This window comes from Chondrus crispus, genomic scaffold, assembly GCF_000350225.1.
Source record: "Chondrus crispus Stackhouse genomic scaffold, scaffold_319, whole genome shotgun sequence".
Taxonomy (NCBI): domain Eukaryota; phylum Rhodophyta; class Florideophyceae; order Gigartinales; family Gigartinaceae; genus Chondrus; species Chondrus crispus.
Genome location: NW_005179205.1, coordinates 70,954 through 86,752, shown reverse-complemented (window position 1 = coordinate 86,752; position 15,799 = coordinate 70,954).

The following is a 15,799-nucleotide window of genomic DNA, read 5'->3' as shown; positions in this document are numbered from 1 at the left end:
GTCTGCACATAACCCTTGTCCTCCAAGGGAGTGGCGGGCACATGACGGGGGGGGCGGCTGGCGCGGGCGCGGAGCCGGAGAGGGGACTCGCGGCGGACAGTGAAGTGATGCGGGCGCGGGGTGCGAAGGGCGGAAGGGGCGGGGGGTGCGGTACGTTGGGCGCTGAGGGGCGGCTGTGGGCGAGCGGGCTCGGGGCGGCACGCGAGCGCCTCCGCCGTTCCACCGCCGTTCCACCGCCGTTCCACCGCCCTCGCCGCCCCCGTCCTCCCCGCCCCCCGTTCCACCGAGACGGACGCCCCCGCCGTACAGCGAGGACGCCCGCTCAGTGTCAGCCGCCCCCCCCGCATTACACTCGTACACACACACGATGGAGACAGCCAGTCTCCGACACCTCGCTTGTGTAGGATCGAGACAGCCTGTCTCCAACACTCGCTTTGAAAGCTCAACTTGTACACGGTCGAGAGACAGCCTGCCCCCAACACCTCGCTGAAATGCTCCAACTTGTCCAGTACCAAGGGTACCCAAGGGTACCGTACACAATCGAGACAGCCTGTCCCTAATCCCCTGTCCTCCCAAAAAGCCCCGCCCCAACAACCTTCTCCCCCATCCGCAAAAAAGCCGCCGCCCGTCCGCCGCCCGCAGCAGCTCCTCCCGTCTCCGCACAAGCGCCTCGTACAGCAAGCTCTCGTTCCTAAGCCTGCCCTCGTCCATCACCCCTCTCCACGCCCCTCGCGGCCTGTCGCTGCGGTTCGGCCGCCCCAGCCCGCGCAGCATCGCCCTGACCTGCCCGCCGTCGCCCTTCTCCAGGTCGATGATCTCGTCGTACCTCCGCGCGATCCGCCGCACCCTCTCCTCCGCCCGCACCTCCCCCGCGCAATTCTTCGCCCCGCCGTCATAGTACGCCAGCAGCGCGCACGCGGGGAACCTTCGCATGAACTCCCCGTACCCGACGTCCCACGCAAGCCCGTAGTGCCGCCCCTTCGCCATCCGGTTGTACAGCCACGCGCTCTCCCACCGCGCACGCGCCCGCCGCACGCTCGTCACCGCGTAGTACCCGCGCCCGCGCAGGCACTGCACCACCCCGCGCTTGCCCGCCATGTGCTGCACGAGGTGCACGGGCGCCCGCCGCCCCGCGCAGATCTCCTCCGCGAGCCGCAGACACCCGTCCGCCGTGCACGTCGCCCACGCCTCGCCGCGCGCCCGCAGCCCACGCTTCAGCGACTGCGTGATCGCTGTGCTCCCCGTCTTCACCGGCTTGTCGTACACAATGTACTTGGCGCACCCGCCGCCCCACCCGTCCCTGCCCGCCGCACGCGCGGGGACGCCCGCCTGCAACACACTTGCCCAACCGCAGAGCAACACCGTCGCCAGCGCGAGACAACGCCCCGCTCGCCCCAACGGCACCCTCCACCGCACCAGACGCAGCCACCCGCGCCCCGGAGACTGCCTGCTCGACACTCTGTCCTTGACAGTCTCCATGTGCGTGCCGCCCCGTCGCGCTCCCCTTGTTACCTATCGTCGTGCAATTCCTTTTAGCAACGAGCAGTTATAACAGAACTGGGATGAGAGGCTGAGCTCAAACCAAATTTCCAGTTTCTGACTGATGACTGACACCTAACTTTCATCATTTTTTCTTTTTTTTTCCTCCTGTGTCCACTGCTGTAGAGAGATTAGGGAGCTGTGGGATATTTTTAGGGAAAATTGCATTTTTACTGTACACCCAGTTATCGTATTTAGTGTCTGTCACCTATACTATTTCCGGGAGAGAATTTAAAACATGCTCACAGTGAATAGTCTGCGTGACACTACAGTGCGCGAAACTGCAATAAATACACCATCGACGAGAAACATTCTAGCACTTCTTGTGGTGTCTGCTCGAAGTTGCCACGTATGCGGGGCAAGCACTCGCCGATATTAACACCTGTCAGTTCCAAACCACCATACCAAGCACGATTGTCGATCTATGTTTAAAAAACTACACGAAATTGATATAAATACGCGAAATTTGATATGACACAAAACAGAAACACGTCTTTAATACTTTGTTGCACCACCACGCGCGTCCATAACCGCATGCATACGACGCGGTAGACTCTTGTAAAGCGTCAATAAAAGCTCAGAACCTACTGTAGACCAAGCTTCCTCGATAGCTACCTTCAAATCTTGGACATTCTGGTAATGCTTACCTCTGGCATAAACCATCCTAGCCATCACACCCCAGACATTCTCAATAATGTTAATGTCTGGGGACTTTGGGGGCCACGGTAGGGTAGAAATGGCGTGCTCAGATAGCCAACTCCTTGTAAAACGCGACGTATGAATCGGTGCGTTATCTTGTTGATAAAACCAACGCTGCGCTTCACCAAATACCTCCGACGCGAACGGCAGCAAACCACGACGTAGAACATCAACATACTTGATAGAATCTTGTCTGCGTCCATAAAGATGAGCGGAGATACTCTATAAAGACTAATGGCTCCCCAAACCATGACCGAAAACCCACCATTTTGTCTTTTGGAAAACATGCGCTCTTTAGAGCGTAAATCATGCCAGTAGGATGCCAAGCCATCAGGGCCATCACCGTTGAACTTCTTTTCATCGCTAAACACCACAGAATTCCAAAATTCCTCACCCTTGCTTATGAACTTACGGCACCATTTCACCCGATTTTCTTTGTGTAGAGGGGTCATTTGTGGTGCCGTTATCATTTTTTTATACTTTAAGTAGGGTACGGCGCTGAGTATTTGCTGAACACGTCTATGGCCAATGGGTAGTTTGATCTCAGCCTGTATCGTTCTCGCACTTTCTTCTCCCTTTAAGGCCATTCGGATGATTGCCCGTCTCTGTGTCTCAGATATTTTTTTGTTTCCCTTCCACTGCCTTGTGTGTTTATGTTTAAAACCTTTACGAACCACACCTTTTACAGCACCAACGGAACGATTTAAAATGCCAGCAATGCCTCTAAATGATACACATTCTGCATGAAGCGCCAATATCTGGCCGCGCTCAATATCGGTAATAGCAGGCCCGCGGGGCATAGTACCTGTCGTAATTGTTGGAAAGATCACCGGCAGTTGCACAAGCTACTCTTACAAGCCGAGTTGCTACTGTTGAAAGCGTTATATAGTGCATTGTGCTCATGTTTTGGCGCCTTCAAGGTACTGTGCTATATGGAATTTCGCGTATTTATGCCACTTTCGCGCGGTTTTAGAGGTCTAGCTTGAGAACGGTATTCTTGGAGGTCAATTGGTCTTCACATGCGTTTCTACTGCTTGGCCATGGTACTGTACAACACACGATTCTTTAAAAGGGGGTTGGGAAGTGTTGTTCATGTGTGCCTCGATGGGTGTATTTATTGCAGTTTCGCGCACTGTATATCCTCCATGATCCATGACACTATTTTCATTGCCACACATTTTAGTATCACGCATACTATTAAAGTACACCATTATAGTGTAGGGGCAGATGAGATCAAAAATTCTACACGTGTACCCACCCCCTGCCCTTTCATATCACCCGAGCTGCAGAAAGCTCTTGCTCGCGCACGCCGTACACCAGTTCCCCTACTCCATATCCCCGCCCTTTCATGTCACCCGAGCTGCAGAAAGCTCTTGCTCGCGCACGCCGTCCACCAGCGCCCCTCGTCTATACCCACCCCCCGTCCTTGCATGCCAGTCGAGCTGCAGGAAGCTCTTGCTCTCGCACGCCGTACACCTGTCCCCTCCTCCATACCCACCGCCGTCCTTGCATGCCAGCGGAGCTGCACGAATCTGTTGCTCGGCCTTGCACTCCCCTTTCTAACATTACAAAGTATCATTGCTTTATCAGTGTGGTATAACTACCTTCGTCCCGACCACTCGGAAACGAGGGGGGTTAGAGGTAAGGGAGTGCGCGCCGCTGGGTAACCCACGCGCGAACGCAAACTGTACGGAAGGACTCGAAAAGAGGGAAGGCTCACGTGACCGGTGACGGGCAGCCGGTCGGTGGTGTTAGATCCGGACAGCCGGTCACGGATTAGAAGCTTGAGACGAAAAGGGAAACCGGAATGGGATAGCAATTAGCCGTAAAGGGAAGGGAGGCGAGTCTGCCTCCCGTTTACTGGAATGGGGCAGGTGCCCCCGGTCTTAACCCCCAAGTGGGACGCCAGGACACCTGTCCCGCTACAGTAGCTGTTACTTACTGTATACCAGCTACTGTGCTAAGTTGGCTAATTTGTGCCATTAACTACTAATTACTAGTTAGCCACCGTACGGATTATACATGTGTGCCCGTGGCCACGATCCCGACTAACGGTTGTGCCACGTGTTACCCGTGGCCACGCCCGCTGTTACCGGCTGTCCCACGTCGGACCCTTGGGGTACTACTGTGCACGGCGGCGGGCGCCTGTACGCCTGCTCGCTACAGTAGCACCCGCCCTCCCGCGCGGTTATCATCTGGCCGGGGGGTTGTGGTACGGAATTGTACTACAATCAGGTCTCGCATAGAATATTCGTATTGACCTTGCATCTTCTCCCCCTACGTTGCGATTCGCGCACATCTCAGTTCCGATTTTTCTACGTTTACGTCATCTGGTTCCTTCGCAAAACCGTCTGCTCAGCCTCGCCCCGGCCGCGTTGACCACCCTATCCTCCCCTTCTTCCTGCGCCCCGCGCCCGAAATCACATCCCTGCTTCTTGACCATACCTGTCCTTGCCTCCCGCTAACCCCCTCCTCTCCCCCTCAATTTTCTCCGGATTGTACCACCTCCTCAATGTCTCCAGGAACACCCACCACAGCGCTCACGACATCAACCGGTTCTCCCTCGAAGTGATCCCGATATTTGCCAATAATGTGCTGCAGCTTGGGCAACAGCTTCCTCTCCTCCCACTGACCGTTTAAATTTAAAGCCATTCCAGTAATAATCATGGCCTTGCGAGCGTATGAGATCCCGTCTTTGTCGCGTTGCCGATTCACAGCAGCAACAGCCTTCACGGAAAGGTCTAGGAAAATGTTTTTCCGAGGTTTGGAATTTTGCCCGAATTTTTAGAGCAATTGTTTTTCTCTATCATTTTCATCTTGTGCGCCTCCCAGCGTACAGACCACTCGCTCTTAATTTTTTGAATTATAAACGAATCGCAGGGCTTGACGTAGTCGGTTAAGTTCGGTTCAAAATACTTGATCTCGGTGTTGATGCGTCGCGTAGCTTCTAAAAGTTCAGTGGTAGTGTTGTGTCCAGAGCAATTATCGAGGTAGAGCACTCGCTTCCTGCCATGTGGCAGAGAGGAGATGACCTTCGGTTCTGAAAGTCAAAGTGGCATGACCTTTGTGTCCATCCAGCCATTCGGCCCCGATCGGTATGAAACTCCGTGCACGCTATCCGGAACCCCTCTGATCGGATACGAGCGCTTCTGGTTTTTAAACACCGGAAATGGAGGTGCAATGCGCGCGTCACGGCCGCCTGTGAGCCGCACAACCATCGTCATGCCCTCCCCCCCTGAAACGGCGTCCGCATATTTGACTTCTTGGTCTCCCGAAAATCCGAGCGTGCGTCCGTTGTCGACATCTATGACAAAATGCGTTTCATCCGAATTTTCTGTGTCTTCCTCCCTCAATTCACCACTGCGAAATCCTCGAGGTAACACACCAAGATGAAAACCGACCTGTTTCTCAAGGTAGTCTCTTTTTAGGGGGCTTAGTTGATGTTTTCCCGTAAGAGCGCGACTGAAAATACCATGACAGTCAGCAAAAGACTGCGTGAAACGTGCTGTAATGAAAGTGGAAAGAGGACTTCCGGTTCGTTGATCTAGCATGGAAGGGTGGTATTCATCGCTCTTACCGGAATCGAGCAGATGCTGCCCAAGTGCACGCAGTGACCTGTAACTGAATTTCACGCCCAGTTTGCGTAGTCGATCGAATTCAGTACGCCAATCATGGTAGAGGGATAGGACCCACTGTGGTCTTTTGCGACCTCTTCCTCTTCTAGCCTTCATATTCACTCGCGCACGGACGCCGTTTATGCGACGGGTGATAACCGAATGCGTTCCTTTCAAGGATATTTTACCCTGAGCGTCAACGTATTCAATGCGGGATTTCCGCAGTCTTGACGCTTTGGCCAAATTGGCGTTGTCGGATCCTCGAAACAGTGATGAGAACCTTGCCACAGCTATGCTCGGAATGTGCTTGTTTCCGTCCTTTGCAGCAGCATTCATCATCCACTTGACAATACTCGCCCGCTGCGTAATGGTAAGCACATGTTGAGTGGAGCGCTTTTGGATGTTGCCGCTGCAAGGGATATTGTTGGGGTTCATTGCGCCTGGCATGGTGCTATTTCTGCCGTGTGTGTCCCGGTCGGCATCAGCACTGTCATCGGACACAATGCGTCGTGTGCGCAGCGCTCTAACACGCTCAAAAGCCGCTAAAATGGGGGACGCAGAGAGAGGCATGGTGAGGCGTGTGATGAGGGAGAAAGGATAATGGATGGACAAAGGATAAGGGAGGCAAAAAAAGTCAGGAATCTGACGAAGGGAGAGGTACTGTATTGATACAGAGAAATCCCACTTTGCGTCAGCGCCCATCAATCAGCCGGGCGACGGCGGCGTGGATCATGACCTAAGGCAATAATTGGGCCAGCGAAATAAATTCACAGATATTGCCCCACAGGGTGAAGGGTCCTGTCGCTTCTGTGTCACACAATATAGTGTCCACACAAACTATTTCTGTTGTGACACTAAATAGTTGCTGACACTAAATACGATAACTGGGTGTAGAGGGAGATTTTATACTGTAGTCCGAGATTTTATTTGAATTTTAGAGAAGCGCACGCGTACGGCCCGGCGGAATCCGGGCCGGACGCGTGGACGCTTCTGGATGGAATTTCGTAGAAATAAAAGAGAGAGGGTGACGGGCGCTGCGGGGAAAAAGGGGTGGAGAGGACACTCGGCCGACCCTCACCACGGAACGGCAGGCTCCCCAAACCGCCTCCCCCATTTCACCAACAACATGGTACTCTTGTGGAGGGCCGACGGAGACACAAGTGCGGGCCCTAACCCGGTTACATACGATGGGTCGAACGGGTCAGATGTTTCCAAGTTTCTGTTCGTATACGAGAACATCATTATGCGCGGCAAGCCTGACGAGGAGAAGGCAGGAGCTATCCTATGCCACCTCGAGGGTGCCGCGTTCGACTATTACTATGACACGTATAGTCATAATGGGAGTCTGACCGAGGCCGCCAGTAACTGGGACGGTGTGAAGAGCGCCCTGTCTGACCGTTTTACGGAGGCACCGAGGCCAGAAGGAAACATCCAGAAGGCAATGAGTTGCCGACTGGATGGTAGGAACTTGCCTACTTCGATGGATGAAATGGACAAGCTCTACAGGAGGGCTGGTTTCAACGACGAGGCAAAATACGGCTTGCTTCGCAATGTCAGACTGTTTGCGATCCTGCGCGTGTCCGAGTACAGTACATGTGAATCAAAAGTACAATAAGTACTTCTCGCGAGAAAAATGTGATTCCAGGAACACCGATGCCCCCGATCCCCTGGGGGTCGGGCGGCCGGCGGTGACTTCATTGTGCAAGTGAGTTGTGCCCTATTGGCTACGTCTTATCGTAGGTGGGTGACTTACTTGTCTCTGTATGGAACCATTTCGTGTGTGTTTTGTGCAGGCTGGCCGAGCGTCGCTTGTGGGTTCTGTATGGAACCACACTCCCCCCGACGCGAGGGCTGGCTTGCACTTGTTGGTTTCTGGCGTATCTGTATGTAGTTTTTGTGCCTTTGGTACAGGGTCGCCTTGAGCGGCTTCGTAAAGATGTCTGCGTATTGTTCCGTAGTGGGTATGCGTTCGATCTTCATTTCGCCTTTTTGCACAGTGTCGTGCAGGTAATGGTAGCGCACGTCGATGCACTTGCGTCGTCGTGTCGCTCCCATGCTTTTTGCCATCTTCACGGCGGCGGTGTTGTCGACGTGCATGGTTGGTCTTGTGGTCGTTAGTCGCGTTTCCCTGATGAGGTTTTGGAGCCATATTGTGAGGGTGGTGGCCTCCGCTGCGGCTATGTACTCCGCCTCACAGGTGCTCTTCGCGACTACCGGTTGCTGCCGTGCCAGCCACTGCACGGGTGCGTTGCTGACCATTGTGAGCATGCCCGTTATTGATTTGCGGGTGCTCTGGTCGTTGGCATAATCGGCGTCCGAGTAAGCCTTGACCTGCACTTGCTTGCTGTTGTTGGAGGGCATCATGATGCCCTCATTACGAGTGGTGTGCAGGTATTGGGTGAGCCGTTGTGCAAGATTCCAGTGTCGTTTCGTTGGTTTCTTGAGGGCTCGTGCTAGTGCGGTGGCTGCAAAGGCGATGTCGGGGCGCGTACTGTCGGCTATGTAGCGTATTTCCCCGACCGCTTTCGCGAAGATGTCCTCAATGTCTTCGCGCCTTGCTTCGCTGTCTGTTGGCGGGTCCATGGTGATTCCATCTAGATACGGTGTGCTCTTTTTGTTGCACTGCCCTTGGGAGAGAAGGGATACCACACTGTCGATGTGTGTGGGCTGAGAAATATGGATTCCCTCTTTTGTGAATCGGATTGTCCAGTTGAGGTACTTTGTTGGTTTCCCCATGCGTTTGACCTTGTATTTCCGCTTGAGTGTGCGGTACAGGTCATGGATGAGGGCTGGGTCCGATGCTATGGGCAGGAAGTCATCCATACTGATGCCGATCAGTATGATGTGTTGGCCTTTCCTTTTGATGAACAGAGATGTGTCGGATCTCATTTGTTCATATCCATATTTTTTGAGATGGCTGTGTAGGTTGGTGCTGTATATGTTTGCAGCTGCCGGGGTACCATACAAATTGCCTCTCAGTTCTCCGTGTGTTGCTTGATGCTTGTATGTGCCATCGAAGCGTTGGGGTTGCCAGACATATACCTTTTTTTGTTGGTATTTTTCATGTAGATACGCGCCTGTGATGTCGAAATGTTCAATTGCCATGTTCATGGAGGCGGCTATTGCGAACAGTGTTCTGATTGTTGTGCGGTCTGCCATGTAAGTGGCGGTTTTATCCGGGTCATAGTGCACGTGGGGGGTCATCCTATCGCCGCGGATCGAGCACCTGGCCTTGCGCGTTACGGATTGTTTGTCCTGTCCATGTTTGTATCGATATGTCATGGTGGTGGGGATTATTTCTTTCCGTTTCGGGGTTGCCGTTTGGGATGTCCAGTCTATGGCGTGCATGGCGTCGAGTTGGTCGAGCTCGGCGTTGTGCGCTGCGCTCCATTTTTGCGCGTCCGGGTATTTTCTCGCCTGCTTGAGGGTCTTGGGTGGCCGCGTTGTTTCGTCAATTTTTGTCGGCACCGGTTTGGCTTGACGTTTCCGTGTGCGTGGTTTCCTGGTGGGTGCTTGTTTCGCTTGTGTTTTGCGGCGTGTGGTGTGTTTGACGTGAAAAGCCACGTTGATTGTGTTGCAGGGGTCGCTGTGCCGGTGGTATGGTCGGAAGTCTGATGCTCGCATTTTGGAGTATCGTCTTGTGACGATGTTTTGGACGCAGATGTGCGTGTCGTCGATTCCGAACATGTAGCGTACCGGCGTTTCTTTGTTCTGCAGTTTGGGTGCGTTTGGTTTCAGGATCGGCGTGTATCCGAGTTGTCCGAAGGTGACGATTTTTTGGATCTGCGGTGGGGTGTCGTGCCATGCGGTGTAGGGTATTCCTTTCAACCCGTGGTGGTAGGTAAGATTGTACTTGAAGACGGCGTCTTGTAGGGCATCTTGCCAGTGCGCGTGTGGCAGTCGGCTGTGTGAGAGTGTGGCTCGTACTTTCTCCATGAGTGTACGGTTAATTCGTTCCGCCAGCGCGTTCTCCTGCGGTGTGTAGGGTGTTGTTGGTCTGAATTTTATGCCTCTCATCTGCAGTTGGTCCTGTACTGCTTTTGCGAGATATTCTTTCGCGTTGTCTGTGACCAGTAGACGTGGGTATTGGTCGTTTTGTGCTGCAGTGTGTTCTATCGCATTGATTATTGCGTTTGGCACCTGCGGACGAATTGTTCAGGCAGTATACCCATATATAGATCGGGTGGTTGTGTCGATCAGGGCGAGGAAGTAATTGGCGTTGTGTGTGGACGTTGGTTTTAATGGTCGGCATACGTCTGGTGACAGGCTTTCCCCTTTTCCTGCCGTGTGGGTTCTTCGGCGGTGTGGTCTGGTTGTCGTCTTCCCGTGTATGCACCCGCTGCAGGTGATTTGGGCACTGTTGTCCGTGATCCCTCGTGGGAGGGCGGGGAGTAGTCCGTTTTTGGACATGATTGCCAGTGTTTTGGGGTGGGCGTGTCCGAGCTTGAGGTGCCATTCGTGGAGGCGTTGTTGTGTCTCGCTCTGTTTCGCCTTTGTTTGTTTGGGTCCGATGGCCGTTTGGAGGTTGGGGGTTCGTTTGGCTTTTGCTGAGAAAGGGTTGTCGTTTCTGATCTTTTTCGTGCGTTGCTGTTGGCTTGGGACAGTGGTGGGTCTGGTGTGTGATGTCGGTTTGTTTATCGAGTTTTTTTTGCGTGTGTAAATACGTGCTCCTTTTGCCGTTGGCTTGGTCGTGGCTTGTGTCCGGTATTGGCCTTGCTTGTACGTTGCTGTGAGCAGGCTGGGCGGTAGTTGTGTGCGTTGGTGGAGGTGCGCATGCGTTCGCGTGAATGTGACGTCCCCATGTGCGGTGAGGTCATGTACTGACAGGAGGTTTTCTTTGATTTTTGGCGTGTGTACGGCGGGTAGTCGTAGGTTGTTATTCTTCGTCTGTATGTTGATTGTGCCGGTGTGCGTGATTTTTTCGCGTTGTCCGTTTGCGGTTTGGGTTAGTGTTCCCGTGCTCAGGTGCATGTTCGTGTGGGGTGTAGCGGTATGCGTGGGCTGAGCTCCGGAGTCTAATATGAATGTGGTCTTACCGTCGTCGTCGTGTGACTTTTGTTGTTCTTCGATCACGGCTTCCAGGAAGTGGAGACGTTCTCGCAGCTCGTCTACTTCGCTTTCGTTGGGCTCGTTGTCAGTACTCGCTGTCGCTTGGTTTGCTCGTGCGGTTCGCTGTATGTTCTGATTTCTTCGCGCAAAGCAGTTTTCGGTGCTGTGCGTGATACTACCGTGCTGGTGACACCATACTCCGGTGTGTCCTTTCGGTTTTTCGTAGTGGCGTGGTTTGGATCTCGGTCTGGTGGTGCGTGGGGTTCTGTTGCTCTGCGTGGGTTTGTCGCGTGTGGCAGTTGTGCTTTCCATGGATGGGTACTGCATTTTGGGGGCTTGATCTTGGATCAGCTGGACCTGTTGGAGGTGGTTGGTAAATTCCCTGATTGAGGTGGGTGGGTTGCATGCCATCAATATTGCTGATGCGTGCATTTCGGGGTGGTGGGCGAGCCCTTGGACCATGCATCTGACAGTTGTTCGTTCTGCCTCGATGTTGGGGTAGCCGGACACTTGCATTCTGTGTCGTATTTCACGGTGTTTCGTGATGTAGTCTGCGATCTCTTGTCCCGTTGTGTACTTGAGGTTTCTGGCTTCGGCGTCCAGCAGCTCATGGTTTTCGATTGAGCAGGTATCGACCGTTTGTTTGATGATCGTGCATATGGTATGCGGGTTGTATCGTAGTACGTGAGGGGGGAGGAGTTTGACTACTTCTGGGCTGAGGCTTTGCATGATCGCCTTTCTGAGTTGGTCTTCTTTCTTTTGTTGCGTTGTTTGGATTTTTGGGTCTGTTGTTGATGGGATCGTGTTGGTGAGTTGTGGGTGTGCGTCTATTGTTCGTGCGTGTATTTCTATCGCGTCGTACCAATAGGAAAATTGATGGTGGTTAGTTGGGGCAGGTTGCCCGGTGTGTGCGTGCTGTTACTCATGTTGGGGTTTCGTTTTTGCTGTTGGGGTGATCGGGTCGGAGGGTATTGCAGTCCGGCTCGTCTGTTTGCACTTGGTGATCGGCTGTTAACGTCTGCCGTGGATGGGGGATGGTGGTTGACGGATCGTGTTCAGTGGTTGCGTGTGGCCCATAACCTGTGATTCCAGGAACACCGATGCCCCCGATCCCCTGGGGGTCGGGCGGCCGGCGGTGACTTCATTGTGCAAGTGAGTTGTGCCCTATTGGCTACGTCTTATCGTAGGTGGGTGACTTACTTGTCTCTGTATGGAACCACAAAAAATACAGCTGTGCGATTATTCTGTGTACGCGTCACGCTGTATGCGAGTCTTGCGTGAGCACGCGCCGTTGCACTGTGCTCTCGTCATGGTGCGCCGTTGGATGCAAGTTCATGATAGTACTCGTGTGATTTACATGTATTCTCATGTGAGTTGTGTAGAAAGTCTGGATGCACATTGTTATAACTTGCCATAATTATCTGACAGTGCTTGGCGAAATTAGTAAGGTGAGAAACAAGGATACGTATGGCGATTGTGATATGAAAGACGTTTGCGTTGTTGGAAATAGACAAGTGCCAAGTTGTTCGTTGCACAACAATGAAGTCTGGCATGCCTGGATGCAGATTAGTAAGGTGTGAAACAGTTGCATGCATAGGACCATGGTTTACAGTCATTTGGAATGTGTAGAAATAGTTGTGAGCTAATAGTTACGAATCGATTCGTAAGGTGGAAATCGAACAGTATGGTCGGGCCACAAGAGGACCGCGCTTGGTCGCGCATAATAGAGTATGGTTTACTGGGAGTCAGAGTAGAGCGATAGTGTAGCACTCGAAGTGTATAAGTATCGCAGGAAAACGGCTTCAAAGTAAACCTCGGCACCAACTCCTTCACTCACACTCATCAACCTGCCTTCCTTCCTCCCTTGCCGGCCGAACCTACCGTTGGGTTATGGGCCCAGTCCCTCGCTATCCTTCCGCTGCATGAGTCTGTAGTTCTCGTTCCGTTGTTTCTGCAGTCGTCGTTTTCGCTGCTGTTTCTAATGGTAGGTCAGCGGGGCGAAGAGGATTCGAAGGACGGTTGATGAGGTGAAGTTGAAGGATTGGGTACCGATTTACTTTGAGTCGCCAACTTCTGGCACTACTTATACACTTCTGCAATCTTCTAGAACTCTACTACCAAACACTACGACACACATACTACAAATGTATTGGCTCTAACACATGTGCCCGTCTTGCTACTCAGCCAAACTGGCGATGGCCCAACAAACAGAACAGAAAACCGCCTTACGAATTAGCACTGTCATGACGGAGAAATTAGTAAGGCAGTACAACAAAGCACAGCAAAGCACAAATTCCCTTACTATTCCAAATCCAGCGTGGCACAAATTCGTAAGGCACGTTTACAGCTCACACGTTGCCTTACGAATTCAAATCAATCCTGCAAGGACTGTTTACAGCGCACACGTTGCCTTATGAATCTGAATCTCTCGTGAGGTCCTGTCCATTGTCAATTACAACAGTGCACATTTTGCCTTACGAATTCAAAACTCGCGCAACGGTATCTTTGTATCCTGCTGTACCCGTGCTGCACTCCATGGACGCTGTAAACCTTTGGCACGTGCCAGGCACCCGCCACCAAGGTTCTACACTTTGTCTGTAAGACTTCTGGCGTACTGTACGCGTCCAACAGTGTAATGAGGACATGTGTCCAGATCATACACGTGTCGGGCGGAGAAAATGAATCATGCTCAGATTGTGCTGTACACCGCAACCGTGTACATATTTCACACGTGTACACGTTGAAAACCAAACTTGCTCCTGAAGTACTGTACAGTGCAACCGTGTACAGAAATCACACGTGTACACGTTGAAAATCAAACTTGCTCAGCTCGTCACGCGGAGTGTTTTCGATTTTACACTTGTCAAACCTGTCGTTGTGTGTCATGCGTGTCTGCATGTGGTCGTAGAATTACAACATTCTGAGGGAATCTGTCCCATGCTACAAGGTTTTAGTTTAGTACCACCTATACCAAGTGTGTCTCGAGTGCTACCATCCCATGTCGAGCGCGTTCGCGCCATGGCAGCTGCACGGTCTGAATACGAAAAAATAGTTGCCCAACAACGAATCAACAGAGCGAAAAGTACGAGGCCGCCGTCATCCACAGAGTCTAGTGTCACGCCAGGGGACATGGTATACTTGTACCGTGAGAAGCCAAAGCAATGGATTGGTCCCCTGCCTTGCGTATACCGTGATGGAAAACAAGTCCTTGTAGACATAAGTGGTACTCTGAAGTCCTTCAATATATCTCAGTTGAAAGGGGCAGAGAGAAGAGAATCCGAGTGAAGAACAACGTGCTTACATCACTGAAATGATAGACAAGAACGATTCCCGTGTTGCTTCATTCGGGCCGGCCAAGCGCGTGGAAATCATGAACCTCATCGATAGAGGTACATTTTCCATTGTCCTAAGGCCGGACACTGACGAAAAGTTCAACATTCTACCATCCCGATTTGTTTTAACAATCAATCGAAAGACGACGGTACAGAGGTACTGAAAGCTCGCTTCGTCATTGGCGGGCACCGAGATCGTTGGAAGCGGTCCCTGGTACATGTGTCAAACAATGTTCGACATTCGTCCATTCGTATGTTGTGGGCACTTGCGTCTATATTAGGGTTTGATATTTGGACCACTGACATACGCCGGGCTTACCTTCAGAGTCTAAGGCCACTTCTCAGAGATGTATTCGTTCAACCACCGTCTGATGTTATTGAATTACGTCCCGATGAGCTACTCAAGTTACTGATGCCCCTTTATGGGGTATCAGAGGCCGGCGGCTACTGGGCCACTACTTTCACTTCGTTTCACTTGCATCGTATGAGAACGAAACAAGCAAATGGTGATTTTGCATTATTCTTCCGCCAAGTATGTGACAAGTTGACAGGTATTTCTGCTTCCTTCGTTGATGATCTGTTTGAGGCGGATGACCCTGTTTACCGATCTGAAATGGAATATGCCATCGTTCCGAGTTTGATGTGTCATATACCCAGGAACCACCATTCACATATTCTGGTTCGTTAATATCAAGCAAACCCTACACGCTTTCATAATCTGCCTACATTGAGAAACTATCAGTACTACCAGAGAACTGCACCTTTGATTCCTTTTCATCACAACGACAGAGAATTGCATGGGTAACACACAGTAGACTTGACATTGCGTCCGCTATCAGCTTCGCAGCTCAAGGAGCAAAGAGCACATTCCACAGTGCTGACATCAATGCCCTTAACGATTTGGTCTCATATTTGAAGAGCACAGCTGCAGTCCGAATGAAGTTTCCCCGTCTAGATAAAGAAAGCCTTCACATGCTCTGTTACGCAGACTCCAGTTTCGCAAGTTTGAAGGATGGTGGTACTCAACTTGGGTTTTTAATACTTCTTGCTGACAAGGAAAATCACTGTAGCATTATTGCCTATCGTTCATACAAAAGTCGGCGCGTTGTTCGCTCTTCTGGTGCCGGAGAGACATTAGCGCTGGCAGATGTATTTGATACTGCCATTGTATTGAAGCATGGTATTGAGATGATGCTGAACAGTAATGTACCGCTCCTGCTCTTGACCGACTCTCAGTCCTTGTTTTCAGTGATTACAAATCACCGCCATACTACAGAACGAAGTCTAATGCTCGATTTGGCTACTTTAAGGGAGGCATATTCATCGAAGGCCGTGGCAAACATTGGTTTGATTTCGTCACAACACAACGGATCTGACGCATTGACAAAACTAAAGAGCAACCAAGCCCTCTGGAAAGTACTGTCTACTGCGTGAGTTGATCAGCCTGTATTAATGTGGGTTGTCTAACAAGATCATCATACTTGAAAATCATACATTATCGTACAATGCATTATATCAGTTGTCTAACAAGATCATCATACTTGAAAATCATACATTATCGTACAA